The following is an 8,952-nucleotide window of genomic DNA, read 5'->3' as shown; positions in this document are numbered from 1 at the left end:
TTCTAGAAGCCTTACCTTGGGCTTCAGTATTGTTTTCTCATTTTTATCAGCTTGGTGATAGGTTTACATGTCAAGGCTTTCTGTGAAAAGTGCCATCATGACCCTTGGTTTTTAGGTAGTGATACCTTACCCACCCTTTGGTTTGCCTTTTTGGTTCTTATTCTAGGGAGCACTCTTTGAACCTAGTATCCCTTTTAATTTTTAGGATTAAATTTTAAAAGTATTTGTGTTAGGAATAAGTAAGATGTTCGTGCTAGTTACTATGGGTGATTACATGATGGAAGTGGTTTTGAATGTAAGAAGCATGTGGGTTGATGTCAATGACTACTTTAGAGACAACTAGGCTTATTTATATTGCTCTTGTGTGCTGTTGACTTATGATAACGCTTAAGTTACACCTCAAATTAGTGTAAGGCGGTCGTCGTCAATATATTTACCCACCTTTGGAGTCGGGATTAAATCCACAGGGAACAATGTGAGTGGCGATTAAACTAGTTTGAAATTATAGCTACAAGTTAAATTCAAACAATCGACATAAAAAGATAAAATGGGGGTTTAAGGTTCCCAGAGAGTTAATTGTCACTTTCAATAGTTTAGTGTTTGAAATCATTCTAAATGGGAAACCAGAGCTATGTTCACCAAGGGTTTCGGGAATTGACAAATACAAGGTAATGCTAGACATTCTCGTAATGAGTAGAACAACAGAATATCCCTGATGATTATACTATCTAACTTATCTCTCAACCTCACCAGACAATTTTTTATCTAATTCTCTCGAACTTAGATAAATTATCTATTTCCAATAGGATGTTATCTCAGGTAGATTAATTCAGTTACGACATTAATCATTAAACAGAAGGTTGGTAGCTTCCGAGTCCTTATTGATAATACACGTCCTCTAGTTTATTTCTCCGTTAGAAGCAAATAAAACCTAAGGTATAATCTAATGTTTGAAACCAATAGATTCAAGTTAAAACAACAAAATTTCAAGATGTTCCCACAATCACTCAAACCCTAATCCAACTATTAAATCAATGAAATAATAATCATAGATCCCACAACCCTAGTTGTGGGTTTTTAGTTGCTCATAAGATAGAAAGAGATAACAAAGGTTGAATTCATAACTTAAAGCAAGTGAGCTTACAAAATATGAAATTCAAAGTTGTTTCTCCTTCAAGTACAACAAGAATTTTCCACAACTAAATCAAAGGATGGAAAATTTAATTCTAAGTTAAGAGACTAAAGAAAAGTAAAGTTGTCTTTGGAATGAGTTCCAGATAATGTATGCCAAATACCATATGCTTGCCCTTATCTTCATTACCAAGGTATCCAGATAGGTGAGTTAGGATCACTATAGGTCTTTCTTATCTTGTAACGTAGCAAAGGGCTGGTATGATATTAAATGGAATTTAGAGTGACTAACCTCCTTGGCACTACCTTAACTTGTGGGGTCCACTTATTAACCTCTTTTTCTTTCTTTTTCTTTTCTTTTCTATTCCTCTTTTCCTCTTTTCTTGATCACCCATTATTCAGGATGGATGTGACTTTTCTTTTTCATTCTTTTTCTTTTATTCTACCTCTCTTCATACCCAGTTTATATCATGCACCCCTATGATAGCCACTCTCAACTTAGGATATTTTCCTAAGTCAAGGTGCATAGTGTCCAAGAAGGATCAGGGTCAAAACTGGTTCATTATGATCTAAATGGGAAGGTAATAGGTTTCATAGAAAGAAATAGTCAATTCTAGCTCAAAACAGGGATCAAGTGATAGCATACATAACAGGGAAGGTTATTTAGGATGAAAATGGTTAAAAGTCAAAACGGCCTATGATCCTTTCCTAACCCCTATCTTTTAACTAAGGTAAGACGAACTGGGCAAGTTATTGATTCGGCGGTATTAAGGTAACTGAGTAAGATCTCACACATACACATGGCACACATGTGTATTACCAGCTACTACTCATCCAGTTCGTGCAATTGTTAGCGGTGATTATCAATCAACTAAAACTTAATGCCATAATAAGATGAACAGTGGTTACACATGAATACAATTCACACAGCTACCACATAGACAATTGGAGAGGTAGTTACCATTCCAAGAAAAATTAACAAAAAATATATCAACTGCCATAGATACTTATTTTTCTCCCAGTTAACCAAAACACATCACAAAGCAAAAACAATACGCCTAAACATGCTAGCTCTACTAGGAACAAGACTCCAAGAAAAAGAGGCTCGACAACAAAAAACCACGTAGGACATCAACACCCACAAGTAGCCCCACCCTCAACTTAAAATCATGCAATGTCTCTAATGTGTCAAACCAAAATAAGAGAGTTAGAAGCATACCTGTGGCAACATGGATGAGAAGATCTGATGTCAATCACTTAAGATGAATACAAACAAAATACCTTGGGTTGCCTCCCAAGAAACGCCTAGTATAACGTCGCGGCATGACCCAACTCAGCTTTTTCCTCCACCTTGAGAATATGAATTTCAACCCCAACTTAGAGTCCATCTTCTTGCCTCGCTTATAGGGAGGTGGTACAAAGATTAAGAAGCCGAGTAATGAATGATGCATGGTAAACAACTCGACCTTAAAGTGAGGTGTGTTTTTATGTTGTTTATCAAGTGTAAAATAAAGAATATAGGATTCTTGTTCCTCATCTTCACTGTCATCCACTAGTTTAGATGATTCCACAAACAAGATATCATCTAAACATAATGTGGAAAAATGCTTCGAGTGTGGCCCAACAAATCCTACGTCAAAATTTATACTATCCTCTACACACTCACTTTTATTCATCTTCTCAATATTTTGACTTTGAATTGGGCTAGAGCCTTCATAAGATATTGACTTAGCTTCTTCTTTTGCCTCTAGCACCATTTACTATCTTGGCATCATCCTTCATGGTTGGCTCAGTTGGTTGGGAAATCTCCAAGGGTTGATCAACATCAAGCTCATCATCAGTATAGGAATCTTGCTCTTCATCGTCACACTCTTTCATTATTTTAAATGATTCCACAGACAAGATATCATCTAAACATAATGTAGAAAAGTGTTTCGTATAATTGAACTTGATATCCATCTCTTCCATCCTTTCTCTTCCCTTGTTAAATGCCTCAATGTCTTGACGTATGTCACATATGGTATCATTCATTGTATCTATACGATCCATCATTAGTTGAAGCATAGCTTCAATGTCACTCTTTCCAGTGTTGTGGTCTTCCTTTTCTTGACCATAAGACCTGTCATACCTATAAGAAGAACTAGAACTTGGGTTAGCGCAATAGGGGGAGGGGGCATTTGGGCAATCACTCCAATTTCCATCTTGACCATCACATAAAGAACAATTATAATCCCGGTAGGATGGATATGGTGCATACATTTCTCTTTGGGGAGCATATCTACAATCTTGCCAAAAGTGGGGTCTATCATAATATGGACATGGATCATCTAGATAAGATTTCCAACCATCAAACTTACATTTATTCCATGATGCCATAGTAAGAAATAAAAAAAATAAAGAAAATCTACCTAACACAAGAAACAAAGGAAATCACAACAAATATATACAAGTTTGAATTCAAGAAAGTAAGCTAAAATTCCAAACTAACTCAATACGCCAAATTGTGTCTCGGCAACAGCGCCATTTTTGATAAATATATTGACGATGATCGTCGTACACTATATTTGAGGTGTAAGTTGAGCGTTATAAAAAATAGAGCCATTGCCGGGGAATAATTTAGTGTATCTTAAAGTAAGTGAACTTACAAAAGATGAAATTCAAACTTGTTTCTCCTTCAAGTACAATAATAATTTCCCACAACTAAATCAAAGAATGGAAAATTAAATTTCTAAGTTAAGAGACTAAAGAAAAGTAAAGTCGTTTTTAGAATAAGTTCCAGACATTTTTAGATGTCCAAGATGCCCCATGAAACCCTAAAAGTTGCTATTTATACCCGTACTTTAAGAAAAAATTCGAAATAAAAATTTCAGAATTTTTACTTTTTGTGACGCCATTTGTGATAGGCTATCACAAACCTGACGCCCTCCGTGATATCCTATCACAACCTGACGCCCTCCATGATAGCCTATCACAAATCTGATGACCTCCGTGATATCCTATCACAACCTGACGACCTCCGTGATAGCCTATTACAAACCTGACGGCTTATCACAACATGTCGTCAGAAAATCTTCAATTTTCTTATTCTCTACCTCAACCTAACAACCTCTGTGATAGCCTATCACAAACCTGATAGCTTATTATGACATGTCATCAGGAAATCTTCAGAAACTTTTCAAAACTAAATTTCTTGCATCTTTTCACCAAAAATCATCCTTCTTGATGTAGATTTCATGTATTTCCACGCATCTTGGTTTTCCTACAAAATCATAAGAAATATCATCAAAAACACCAGTAGTTACTTAAGAACTTACAATTATTTCGAGTTAAAAAATATTAAATGTGCTAAAAAAATCTAGCACATCAACTTAATTCTAAATTCTTGATATTTCTTCGTTTAGAGTCTAGTGATCCTACTTGATTTGAGCATAGGCCATGTGCGAGTGAGGTTATTTGTTGTATTACTTATTACCGATGTCTAGAACATTCTTGGTGTTTGTGCAAAGCAAAATAAAGAATGTTGGGTTTAGGAGATGATATAGGCAATTCTTTGATAGCCATGTTTCATATCCTCTTTTATCTACCCTTGTTTCATGATCTTAGTTAGCCTTATTGAACCTTTAGCCTATTCATTGATATCCCCATATGTATCTTATTATCTTTATTTGATTGACCTTAATTTGAGCCAAAGTTCCTAAGTTCTTTAGTTGAAAAAAATATATGGTTAAGTAGTGTAAAATTTAAGAAAGAAGTTGGTGAAAGTGAAGCCCTATGGAAATTGTAGCTATTCGTGGGAAATCATTTATGTAATGTGGTTAGGAGTGATGTGATGAAAATAAAGAAATTGAACAAAATTGAATCATGTGTGTTTGTTAACACTCCCTAATAAATAAATGGGAACTAGATTAATGAGATACGGGAAAACTAAAGAGTTTAAAAGAGATAGAGGTGGTGAAAATTTGGTTGTTTAGAAAGAAGCCTAATGTATAATGTATTGTATTAAAGAACTTAGGTAAAATAGTCACTATGTCTGGAAAGAATAGTTCCTACACATCCCTTATCCTACATTACAAACCTTTAAGTCTTTCTTGATCTCAAACCTCGATATCATGATATTAGGGGAGCACTACACTAAGGGCAAGATTATGGTTCATCTTATGTGACATGAGAATTTTTTGTGAGAGTGAGCAAAATTTGATTCTGATACCCATTCTTGTGATGAACACTTATTTGTGAGTGATTATGGGTAGCTCTCTTGTGGGTAAGGTGTATGTTTGATGATAGTTAGTTGACTTGTATGATCTCTTTGATTGAGTAATATGCATGAGTTTTCCAACTTGGCAGTGCCAATTCATGAGGCTAAAGTGTTTTAAAGTAGTATTATGAGCTTTTAACTGTAGATGACATGCATAATGTGGAACTTGCTAATTGTGTAGTCATTACAGTGCTAGATTGAGTGTCCTTCTTTTAATGGTAATGTTGTGTAACGCCCCGAATCTGGTACCCGAAATGCTACATGGTGCTCATGACCCCAAAGAACCACAAAATAACCCATTTCTGATATTTGTAACTAGAAACTGCATAATATACTATATAAATATAGAATAAAAGGCTGAAAGGTCATAAGGTTCAAATATCTGATAAAATATGACATCTAGAAATATGGTATATCAATACCAAAAAAAAAACTATAATAACTATCTGAACATGCTATAGTCTGAAAAGCCTCTAAACTGTCTAAATAAAGACTTGATGGGAGATGTCCCTAACTAACTCCAACTACTGAAATAAACTAAGTACTGAAAGAATGAAATAATCAAATATTAATATCCTCGAATGATGAGGACTCACTGTTAGTCTGACTGCTAAAAATGAAATGCTACTATTGCTTTGGAGCTCCTGCTTCTGAACCTATGGTATAAAACACCATAGAACAAATGCGTCAGTATGATTGAATGTACTGGCGTGCAAGTGAAGTAGGCTGAATGCAAGGGGTTTATATGCATGAATAATACTAACTAACTAAATAAGATGAACGTGAGAATACATGCATGAATACGTGAACTATAACTGATATCATGACATCACTGAATCTAAATACTGATAACATAAGTTTAGTATAATTGATATACTATTATCTAAATAACTGTGTCTGACAGTCCTATTTTTGATGGAACTAGCTGAGTTTCGTACTGAATTGGGTGACTGTATCTGACAGTCCTGAATTCTGTAGAACTATCTAAGCTCTATTACTGGGACTGAAACTGAGACTGTAACTGTGGGAAGTAGTCATCTAACCTACATTCCTTAAATAAGATAATATAATTGAGATGGGGTCCAATCTGTAACCCCAATTAAAAGGGTGTCAATACCGCACCACTGGTAAGGACAAGTTGTGAGTAATCCATCATATAACAGGTACTCTAATAATAGGTTAAGCCACCTCATCTACCCTCAACTAGAAGGTTTGATGTCTCAACCTACGCTAGGTACGTAGTGCTGGAGCACAAGGATTGCTTCTAAGAATCACACCCTCTAATAACAGGTGAGTTCCAATCCTTTGGCTCACTCAGTGCTGAATCCTACTCCCATCTGAATAGACACATAACATGATTAATTGATCTGAACTAGACTGCGTTCACTGAGTTCCGTTAACTGATGGAACACTAATGAGATTACTGAATTTCTTAGATTTCTGAGATTACTAAGTTTACTGAGTTTTCCTGATTCACATGACTGACTGAGTTCTATGAATCATGGCTTGACTGAGAGTATCTGGAAAACATGACACTGGATCTAGGCACACAACTAAAATGTCGAGTACAAGTACCTCCAGGACTCGATAGCATGAAACTGACAAGACATGACACTTCTTGACACATGACCATAGTCAATAATCATAGTACAATCATTGGGGATTTTTTATACGTCCAAATTACACCCCTCTTACGAGAGCTTAAGCGGTCGTTGTCAAATATATAACCCAACTAAGTTGGGATCGAATCCTACAGGGAATATGGTGCTAATTAAGTTGTATCCAGAATAGTTAACTTTTAATCATTTGTTTCCATAAAACAAAATAGGGTGTTTGATTTAGATCACAAATTTATAGTTTCAGAGTAATAAGATAAGAGATGTATAGTATTTGAATCCAGAGAAATAGCAAGCTAGGTTTATGTCCACCTTGTAGTTTTCAATGCTTTCTAACTATGGGTTTTACTAATTCGCACATGTATCATGCTTACAGAGAAACATATTGTTTTTGATAACATAATCCTAGTGTTTCTCAACCATCAAGGACTAATTCAATTTAGTTCTCTCGAATCAAAAGTTTTTACAAAAATAATACGAAATCTCCAAGTATTAATCCTGTTAAGAAATTAACATATGAAATAGGGGTTGGAAATCCTATTTTCTTGTTACTACTCTCTTTTCTGAACCTCAACCTTTCTATCGAACAAGTTGAGTTTTAAGGCACATCCTTTATATTTGCAGCCACGAGAATTCTAAATAAACGAAGAGAGTATGATGTAAGTAGATCAATACATGATGAATTAAAAAATCCAAAGTAATAGATTGTATGTTACAAGGCTTCCATAACCCTAACTAATAAACTTAGCTACTCATGAATAAAATGGAAATCACAATAGAAATATTCATCATACCAAAAAGTAAACACAATCTTGGTGAAAAAGATGAAGTAGCGTTTCTCCCTTGGTGCTAAGTTGCCACTCCTAGTGCAAAAATAATTTAGAATAATGAATAATCATAAAAATTCAACATCAAGTCTTTTCAGTAATATTTTCTCTCATAATTGCTTCTAAGTCCCTAAAATAATTATAAATGATAAATTAGTCTTGGATATAGTTTTTAGGTGCCACATTTGGTCCAACAAGCTACTTTACTCTTGTGTTAGTTGTCATCCGCAATCCATAGTCCCATCATTCCTCTATCTGCCTCATTAACACCTGAAATCATGCTAATCATATAGTTTATCGCAATTATATCAAAGTAGAGTAAAAACATAAGAAACTAGGCACTTTGTTCTCAAAACTTGACTAAAATATGGGTAAGTTATGGTGCTTAGGTATATAAATACACCCAAGATCACCACCCCACACATAAAGCTTTGTTCTTCCTCGAACAACTTATCCATTTACACAAACAAAAGATGTAAAACCCATAAAGAAAACACAATATGCTCAAAGAGGCTCACACAATGAATATAAAACAGGAAGTAGATTCATGAACCATTACTGAAAACCACCTACCCTCAAGAATAGACTCATCAGGTTGGAAAATTCACGCATACCGTTTAAGCAAAGAAATAATATAAATTACCCAACCTTCATCAACCATGTGCACCTCACAACAAGAAAGTTACCCATAATCACTCACAATTATCCAATTTCTAACAAAATGGGTACAAGAAGAAAGTTGCGCTCACTCTCATAAAGAATTATCAAATTACAACTGATGACCATATGTTTGCCCTTAGTGTAATGCTTCACAAATATCAGAATGCTAAGATTAGGATCAAATAGGTCTTTTACGGGTTGTAATGTAGGCTAAAGGATGGGTAGGAACTATTTTGGCCAGAAATAGTGACTATCTTCCCTAAGAGCTTTAATACACTATATTATGCAACAAAGATCAATTTCTAACAACCAATTTACACCACTTTTATCTATCCATATCTTTTGTTTTCACCCCACCCCATTAAACTCAATTAATAACACTATGGAGGGAGTATGCAACTCTTTTAAATATTTTCTTTTGCACCCATTTCATGCTACGCACCCTTATGATTAGCCACCCTCA

Source organism: Capsicum annuum, chromosome 1 (assembly GCF_002878395.1).
Source record: "Capsicum annuum cultivar UCD-10X-F1 chromosome 1, UCD10Xv1.1, whole genome shotgun sequence".
Taxonomy (NCBI): domain Eukaryota; kingdom Viridiplantae; phylum Streptophyta; class Magnoliopsida; order Solanales; family Solanaceae; genus Capsicum; species Capsicum annuum.
This window is presented reverse-complemented; position numbering follows the sequence as displayed.